The 10000-nt window shown below is 46.8% G+C and overlaps 1 protein-coding gene across 1 annotated transcript in view; it reads right to left on the reverse strand.

The window, feature by feature from the left end:
• Nucleotides 1-10000, reverse strand: part of tbc1d22a (TBC1 domain family, member 22a) — a 115128-nt gene that overhangs the window by 63158 nt on the left and 41970 nt on the right. The window lies entirely within an intron of this gene.

Raw genomic sequence — 10000 nt, forward strand, 5'->3', positions numbered from 1 at the left:
AATAAATAAACAAGCAAATAAATAAATAAATAAATGACTACTACAACCTGGGACCTCCTGGATTAAAAGAAAGAAAGAAAAATGCAATGGGAAGCGTTTTTTCCCCCACACACGCATGTCCTTTCTTCTTCTCTTATTGCAAGGTGCAATTTTTTGGTGCAACATGGCCTGTTACTGTACTGCATGTTTGGATAAGTCTAATTGGAGCAGGGCCGGCTGCTAGCAGCAGTTTGAGTTGGGAAGGCTCAGCGGGGACACCTGCGCACCGTGCTCAGGGGACCCTCCCAGGGCTACCGTACAGAAGTTATTAATTAGCTCGCTCGCCTCGCACGCTGCTGCTACCGTACCATGCTGCTGCTGCCAGTGGCCTCGTTCTCAATACCGGCAGTGCCAGAGTGCTCGACTTAGCAAAACACACATGCATTGCATTTCACACATTGCAATGTGCTTCCTGCGCCGCACTGTCCAGAGAGGAAACAATACCAATTTCACAATATACACATTTGTATTCAAAAGTAGGCAAGTATTTTCTATCCATTAGACATGCCCTGCACAAATGAAATCACAGAATAAGACCTTGCTCAAAACCAGCATTAGAAGTGCTCGACAAAACACACAGGAAATGCTCAAGTGAGCAAGTCTCCCAGCGATGCAAAATTGGCTACAATCTGGATCACTGTGATTAGACGTGCCTACAGTGCCAATACCAGCATTAGGAGTGCTCGACAAAACACACAGGAAGTGCTCAAAAAACAGTAAGCGATGGAACATATTTCAAGCTTTTTTGTTTCTTTTTTGGTAATGAAATGTGTGATTCTCTTCTCAATAGAAATGACAAAATATTGTGGCTGGCTATGTAGTGTTTTGGTGGCTCCCTCGTCGCCATGTCTGTTTATCTGCTACTAGGTGACCAGAGCAGTCCCGCTCCACTCAGTCCCATGCAGGTCTGTCCATCTGGAAAGGGTAGAGTGTCTTGCTGGCCGCGGTCAGAGGTTCCTGTTGGCCACAGGCTGCTTTCCTGTGTACCTGGGCACAGGGCAGACTACCTCTCCCCATACCCTCCTCCATCCCCCACGAGGTACGGGGGCAACGCACAGCTGTGAGCACTTGGCCAGCCATGCCAAGCGGCATCAAAAGATCCGACAGCACCGCGGCCACGGCCATCTGCCTGGGGATCGAGCCTTCTGCTTGGCCGAGGTGGGAGTTGAGGAGTGGGGTGATGAGGTGAGGGTGAGGGTGAGGGTGAGGTGCTGGAGAAGGGGGCACGGTGGGCATCGCAATGACCTCACGCTTCAGAGGTCAATCGGACCACCTTTTCATCAAGGCGAAACGTAATCGGACCAACCGAAACCCATCCCCATTACACACAGCATCCACGTCGCCTTCGCCTAATGACTATTAAATGGATTCCATCGAGGTTGTAATTTAAACCGTGGTGGATAATTAATATGGAATCTACTTGGCAAAACCTGTCGTTCTAACGCACCAGAAAATGAGTCCTGGGAGCATAATTATTACAATGTGAGGAAGTGGCACCGCGTGAAATGCAAGGTGTGGTTCCATCTGCGGCCTTATGGGAGCAGCCGTCTGAATGTGATCACCACCACGGCCACAGGAGAAAAAGCTGGAGGGTTGGCAGGGCAGGGGCTGAGCACGTTCATAAAATGACATTCCTGGTGTCTGATTGGCGCCGTGTGTTGTTCTCAAATTGCCCATGGCGCACCTAAAAGACAGAATGGCGTCCCTGGGACCGGAGCAAGTCTCACACAAAACAGCAACGCAAAAATTGGCTGCAATCTGGATCACTGATTAGACGTGTCTACAGTAGCGACATTTGCATTTGTGCTAAATCTGTATGAGGAATCAAGCAAGAATCCCCCCCTTTTGATTACTTGGGTCTTTGATTCAACAAAGAAAGATTAAAAGTGAATCAATCAATCTATGCATGAAGCCGCCAAAACACTCCAATAATTATGAGCAAAGACAACCTTGTCTCATGCACATTTGAGTAGCATTCCTTCAGAATAAATCTTCAGGCGCTTTGTGTAAAACTGACAAACAAGGGGATTCATGTTGTGTGTGCATGCATCACACAAAAAAGGGGAAAAAAGGAAAATCTCAAGGGTCGACGTGTTGTCTGGAGCACATAATGGCTATTAAATGCCATTATTACAGACGGTTTATTTAATGGTGCCCGGAACTAAATGCCAAGGACCACCTGAATCCTAGCGCCTTTTCTCTAAATCGCTGCCACCAAGATCTGAGGTAGAATAAAATGTCCGCAGCACTCGCCAACACACTCTGACCCCCTGATCTGAAGCAGCAGGACGAAGAGAGAAAGGATGGTGGGGGGAAGGTGGGAAGAGGAGTGAAAAATGAAAAGGAGAAGAGAAATGGCTTTACTTCAGTCCCCCTCCAGAGTGTCATCCAACAAATCCTCCACCTTAAACCACTCTTCCCTACTTCCCCCCCGCACTGGAAAAGGGCTCCTTCGCCTCTTTACAGCCCACACCTTCTCTATTCTCCACGAGAGGCGAGTATTTCACAGCACTCTAATAAGAAGGCAGAGCCTCTCTCAGGACGGCACTTAAAACAACTACACAAATCATCATTGTTTAGCTTCGCCAGATACTGCTCCCTTGCCTTGTAACCATGGTAATTGGAGAAAGTGAGCGAGCACGGGCCATTTTCAGGAAGAAGGGTTCTCTGGGCGTTTTATGGCTGTTCAGCGTCCTGTGCGAGAAGAAAGCCTTCTCGGCCCGCCGTCCACGTTATATACACGTTATATATTTTCAATGAAAGTGGGACGGTCAGACGTGGAGGACGGGTGGGGAGGAAACGGTAGTGGTGTCTGACACGGGAATGCTCTTTATTGCGCCATCAACAACTTCCATTGTGTGACACCTTCCTTATCCCTTTTATGTAGCCCTTAGACAAGGCAATGGGACAGTGAAGTAAGGAAGGAGGAGGCTTCAAAAAGTGCTGCTGCTATTAACAGAGCGTGGGGAGGGGAATGAAAGTTTTCAGAGTGTGAAATATGAGGGCAGATCAGTCCATTAAGGAATTAATTTGTGGTTATCTGGAGACTCAGAAAAATCATTAGCCATACAGTAATGGGAAGTTCTTAAGACATTCTGGGCACGGGCTGACAATTAAGATGTACAAGGAGCCAGCCTTCGCTGATAAATATGTGTTCGAGAGAATTCTATATTGTTACAAATCTGTATACATGGGTGACTGCATAGCACACTAGAAGAATGATATTTTTTCTTCAGAACGGATTACTTTCTTAATTGTTATAAATTAGGTTAGGTCAAGCATGACACTTTCCGCTGATGAAAATGAACAAAAGAGTGATTTTTCAATGCAGGAATCTGTGCAGAAATTCAATTTATGGCTTTTTATAGCAGAGTAATTAAGTTAATCCAAAAATATTCAATAACCACTATTACTCAGAGAAAACGAATGACTTTGTGACAGGACAATTTCTCTAAATCATTTTTGGCTCCGCTGCGTTTTACATCTTGAAATGGGGGAAAATGTATGTTAGATCTGAGAACCCGATTTATCTGAGAGGTCAAGGCCTGGACATCAAAGCATCTTTCACACCGCTGAACTTGCCCAGTCCACGGAGGCATGGAATATCTTTCCTCCAGACACTCAAACAGATAAAAAGTTGTAAAATGGAAAAGCACACTGTTCACGCATGATTTAAAAAAATCATTAACACAATTAGATCGCTGTCCCTATAAACTTTCGGCGAGCACCTAAAGAGCTCTGGAGAGAGGCTTCCGCTCAATGAGCAACTCAAGCAGAGGAAGAGTAGAAAAATACCCCTCCGCTGCACGTCAGAAGACATAGTGAGGCAATCACTTAACAACTCGTTAGAGCAAATCAAGGGCGTTAATCAGGCCCACATTAAAATCAGCACTTGGCTCGCCACTCCAAATGGGGAGATCTGAACAAACCGATACTCATTAAACTCCAGCCGATGCGTTCCACGCTGGTGACCATTCAATCCGCCATCAGAAAGTCCCATCCACCCCCCACCTACTCTCAGTCAATGGGGCCATGAAGTGAGTGGGATAGCAGGGGTTGAGAGGGTGGGGGCGGGGGTGGGGGGTTAGGTGGGCTGGAAACACACAAGAGCCTACCATCCAGAATGCCATCCAAAAGGAACAAAAGCACTTCACAAAAAAGAGCAAGAAAGCCAGAAGGAACAAAAGAAAGCAAGCAACAAAGCAAGGAAGGAGTCAGAAAAAGCAGAGTGTGAAAGTATGAGCAATTTTAAGACCGGGACCTCGGCGCTCTGGAGTTTGCGCAGGAGGACTTGGTCTGAGAGAGAGGTCACAGTGCTAAGCACTCCGCCTGCTTCTCTGCGGTTGCCATCTGGCCTGCCTGTGTGCGCTCCCCCTTTGGAGTGCTGAGGGGAAAGAAGCTTCCGATCCAAGGAGACTCTCCGAGACGTTTGCCACTCTCAGCAGGGGGCTGCATCTTGCCTGCCGTAGCATACAGAAACCGCGGGGCTGAAACTACATCCGCATGTTTGATCACATATGCTCTAATACACATGCCTTCAAACACAGTCATCTAAAAAGACATCGAAAGCATAGGCAGTGAATCAAACGCACACAGAAAAACACGCTCACACACACAGAGCTGCGCTCCCTCGCACACACAGAGACATAGATATATATTAACAGATGCAGATGCTAGCTGCATATTCATACGTCTACAACTGGGAGTGTTTACATCATAGGTGTTTAGAGCGTCTGTCAAAAGAGCTGTGTCAGGCTTTCCGCTAAAGCTCTTCCGAGCAGGAGGTGGCGTTCTCTTCTCGTTTCATTTAGCCCAGACGCTTAATGACTTCGCCACAGGCCCACTGTGCCAGCTATATCCTGCAGCCTGCTCCTTTCTCCATCAATGAGGGACAGGGTACGAGATGAGCAGGAGGGACATTTTGCATTGCGAGCAGGGAACGCAATTACAGTCCCTTAGGTGTACGGTACGAACAAGGCATGCTACTATGAATGTATAGATAACGTGGAGTCCTGCATGCCTCATCAAACCCCTTCCACTTTCATCCAAATGGAAGCCATGAAAAGGCAACAGGCAACAAACATTTAGTCCCTTTAAGAATGGATACACAGGGGGACAACATTAACAGGTGTGCACGTGTGTGTGTTTGTGTGCATGCGTAGGTGCGTGTAATAGGAAGATGGAGAAAGATAATGGGAAAGAACAAGGTAGAGATATAGAAAGAGAGAGAGAGAGAGAGAGAGTGCGAGAGAGAAGAAAGAGAGGAAAAAGAAAGAAAAAGAGAAAGAGAGAGATCCCCCCCATCCGCTGCTGCAAGGGCCATTAATTAAGAAGGCTCTGTGGTGAGACATGGGGGAGCTGTGCTCAAGCGTTTGTGGGGCCGTGCACGAGTACCGGTTTGCCTCCCCCTCAGGAGTGCATTCCTCCCCTCATAATTACATTAACTCCTATTAACTCACCTCTTCACAGCAACTCCTGGGGCCCCAGCTGAAGCCTGAGAGCGGCTGGCTGGCCAATGGGCACTGCAGGCCGTCTCTCTCTCTCTTTTTCTGCTCTCTCTCTCTCTCTCTCTCTCTCTCTCTCTCTCTCTCTCTCTCTCTCTCTCTCTCTCTTCTCTCTCTTCTCTCTCTCTCTTCTCTCTCCTCTGTCCTCTCTCCCTTCTCCCTCTTCTCTCTCCTCTCTCTCTCTCTCTCCTCTCCTCTCTCTCTCTCCTCTCTCTCTCCTCTCTCTCTCTCTGTCCTCCCTTTTCTTTCTCTCTCTCTCTCTCTCTCTCTCTCTCTCTCTCTCTCTCTCTCTCTCTCTCTATTACAGTGGAGAACAACCCCACAGTTCTCCGCGGGGCATCCCAATTGTGGCCTTGCGTGATTCATCAAGGCCCGCCTCACCTGCTGCTGCTACTACTACTACTACTACTACTCCTACTACTCCCTGTTCCTCCACCACCACCTTCAGCAGAATCTGCTCTGAGACACTCCAGCCCACGAGTTAAGTTCTATTCAGCGCCTCCTCCACCTCCAGCAATCTGCAGAGGGTCTCCGTTGGGTCACTGCTGCAGAGCTAGCGCTAGTGTTGCGCTGCGGCGCATGACAGCCTTGGGTGCCTCATGGTCAGAGCAGAGAGGTCAGGGGAGGTGGGAGGCGAGCCCAGGAGGAATAGCACTCGCTGCTGCGCTGGTCACTCACGACGACTCTGTGTGTGTGTGTGTGTGTGTGTGTGTGTGTGTGTGTGTGTGTGTGTGTGTGTGTGTGTGTGTGTGTGTGTGTGTGTGTGTGTGTACGAGCGGACCAAGCCCCGACAGAATCTCTTTTTTTTTTGGCAAAGAAGCCATCGTGGCACTGTTGCCAGGGCAACGCTAGCGAGTGCAGACAGCACAGAGGCATGCAAGGGAAAAAAAGAAAACGAAAAGCTAGCAACGAGAAACGAGATGGAATTATGCTTCAACCACTGAAGCAAAAGTGAAATCTTAAGTGAATGTCTCGCAAAATCACACTTGTTTTAGGTTCGCTTCATTTTTCATTGAGGCCATCTCCCTTTGGGTGCACGGCTACAGAACACCCAATAACAGGCAATTTATCATGTCCCCAGAGGAAAAACCTCCAGGAGTGACCCGCCCGATGACCCCCCCCCCCAGAAGCAAAGACATCCTGCAGACAACGTTTAACTTGAGGTTGCGCATGCATTTGAATCTATTGAATCTATGCATTTGAAAGATGCCTGAAGAAGATCTATGATCGAAACGTTGCTCCTAATAAATTAAGTCTTTTGCAAGCAGTGTGCAGATCCTTTCCCGCTCCTACATTTGAATCTAACTTAACCATATAGATCTCCAAAAACAATCAATACTTCGTCACATTACAAAACATCCAGACCAATTCACTAGGCTCAACCTCTTTAATTATTAGGCTTTGGAAATTGCCTGATGGCAAATTCAGTTAAGCTTTCCACAAATAAAACGAACTGGACACAGAAGGAAAAAGAAATAAACAGCAGCATCAACAACAATAAAAAACAATAACAGCATTTCACAGCAACATGATTTGCTGAAATCAATGGCATCTTGAATATGGGGACGGCAGAGCAGATTACAAATATCGATGAAGGGGAGAAATAAATGGCTGGGCCACGCTTGGGAGAGGACCACCTGATTAGTTGAGTGAATAATATTATCGGGCTCTGATTAACAGGAAGCCACTGATGAAAGCCGACCGTTTCATCCAGGGGGGCAGAGATGGGAGACAGCAGCTTCGGAGAATGATGATGATGATGAGTCGCTGCGTATGCGGCACAATGTCATCAAACTAGGGTCAGAAACCTTGCCTGAACCCATAATCAAGGGAGGTAGATGAGAAATCATGACAGCACGGACGGGTGATTTCAGGTCATAAAATCTTAGATGAGACGTGACCGTGTGATTCTGAGAATGTAAAGCGAGAGATGCCCAAAGTATCCTTTTTTAAGACCACATTAAGTTCACACTGACTGACTGCTGTGGTTAGACTCTTTTTCTTTGCCCGAGTGAGGTTTGCTCAATGGCACGTCATGCTCTGCTGCCTCTTGTGGCCGGGTATGGTACACCGCATACCCTTAAACTGTCATTCAATCATGCCCCTTGGTTTTTAAGACTCAATGATGTCAAGCACGTCTCCTTTAACAAGCTTTGCTCGTGTCATAACAGCGGCTCTTGTAGGCAAGGGCGCAGTGTCACAGCCTACAAAATTTGACTATTATATTCCTAACTAGGTGCACAAAAGAGGAGGGACCTTGTGACAATTCCTGCCAATTTTTTTTAGCACCCTAGTCTGCATCAGTAAACAGTTTAAATATGATGGCTAAATAATGCATTAGGCCCTTGTAGTGATGTGCAAAGAGGATTAACTCGTCTGAAATTACATCCAGTCATCACGCGTCTTTAACAGCTGAAATTATGAGCAGTCAGAACACACACACACACACACACTACTCTGACTGCTAGGCCAGACATCCAAGGTGTGTTCTCTCCTTCTGTTTTGTTTGTTGTCATCAGTCACTGAAACACAATCCAGTTTTTGAACTTCACCAAGCGTCCCCAACACCACTTGTGGCCCACTGTACCGTGGGGGATTACATTTGGGCTACTCCAACGTCTTTATTTTCACAAAACAGAAAATGATCCGCTGTGCTTCTTTTGCGATGAGTCAACTAAGGATAATATTTGGGCCTGAGAACAGCCCCGGGGGAGAAGGCTTAAAAAGCATATTCTTGCAGTGATCGGGCATCCTTAACATCGGCCCAGGAGACGTGTTCATCACCAAATGTCTACTTGCCAATTTTATTTCAGTTTCCCGCGTCCCAGGACCATGTGGAGGGGATACGATGTGCAGTGGTGGAGATGGATTTTTCACTGTAATGGGCTCCCAACAGCCCTTAGTTAGAGCTAACAGCATACATTGACTGAGGTGCTGTGGTACCCAGCGCAAGAGCCTTATTGGGCCCGGTGGAAGCTAATAAATGTATTAAAGTGTGCCTGTGATCCAGGCTTCACCAAGTGTGGAGACAGGGGCTCCACTGATTAAAAACTCCCCTTGTTCTGCTATCGGGCCCCAGTCTTGCACACAGTATTTCTTTCCTGTCTTCATAGACTTTTTTCACCCATTTTGCTCTCTGCAAAAATGCCCACATACGCACGCACACACAAAAACAAAGGCTATTCCACTCCTGTGAAATTCATAATTAGACGTCTCACTCCGGAGAATGAAAGCTGGGAAATCCATCCAAAGTGCCACCGCAGCCGTCTGCAGCAGCAAACAGACAACAAATACCATGTAACCTGTCACCGGTAGGACTTCTGAAGGCTTAGTGACTTCAAGGCTCATCAGTGCAAGTAAGACGTTTGAAGACAAAGCATGGCAAGCCCTTTGAGGATCTGGCAGGGTCTGAGTCATACAGAGTAAAAAAAATGTTTCCTTTTTTCCACCAAAGTTTTTTCCCCTTCTTTACAAACAGCAGCATCTTCTCCTCTGAGAATTTAACCCCATTGCCTTTGTTCACTCCCTTGGGTCTTGTGACAAGCCAATCAGCACAGGCATCAATACCACATGCACTGTCAAGCGATTTGCATGTAGACCCCCAATGGATGTAAAAAGCTCCTTCCCCAAGAGGCCTGAAGCCTCCATTCAGTGGTTCTCTGTATTAGTTTCCCATTAACCCACAGCTGAAGATGCTCCACCACCTCTCTCTTATCTGGCTCCGATCCATTGGGGTCATTAGCCCAGAACTAACCTTGGTGCTCACTCGTGCCTGTTGCCGTGGCATAGCAGTCAAATCCAAAAGTTAAAAGAGCCATTGAGGCACCACTGGAGGATACAACTGGTGGACACCTTTTCATAGCAAGGACGCCATTCAACACTTTCAGCTCTTTTTGTGTTTGTAGGATTACACGGAGTAAAAGGCAGAGAGACCTGCGAGATTTTTTTCCGGGTGCTTTTGAATAAACTGATTCAGGGTCGCTCTTGAAAGTATAAATGTTTTGGTCACCCTTCACTATTTTGTGGAAGTTTAATATCAAATTGTCCAACCCACATTAGGCCATATTACACCATTAAACACTGACATAAGCATTAGCCACCACAAAGAAAGAAAGAACTACATGAGAAAAGACAAAAAGCATAAATTCAGGTAAGATGCAAAACCAACAGCATGTCCTGTGGCCTTCATCATTCTGACACTTCTTTTGCACTTTTTGCAATGGCAGCATACAGGGCTTGCAGTTTACATGTCAAGTCCAAGTATTATTGCCAAATTCTACACAAACGTAAGGTGGTCAGACATGTTGTACATCACAAGGGATCAACTTGGATTGAACAAGGTCAGCCACTCCAACAGCAATCAGTCTTCTATCACCCAGCTTGTTACACTTCACAACAGCCCAGGAAGAGAATCAGTCATGGAGTATGAGTACATGTGTGAAAATACGCAGGGGTGA

Source organism: Engraulis encrasicolus, chromosome 15 (genome assembly GCF_034702125.1).
Source record: "Engraulis encrasicolus isolate BLACKSEA-1 chromosome 15, IST_EnEncr_1.0, whole genome shotgun sequence".
Lineage (NCBI taxonomy): Eukaryota > Metazoa > Chordata > Actinopteri > Clupeiformes > Engraulidae > Engraulis > Engraulis encrasicolus.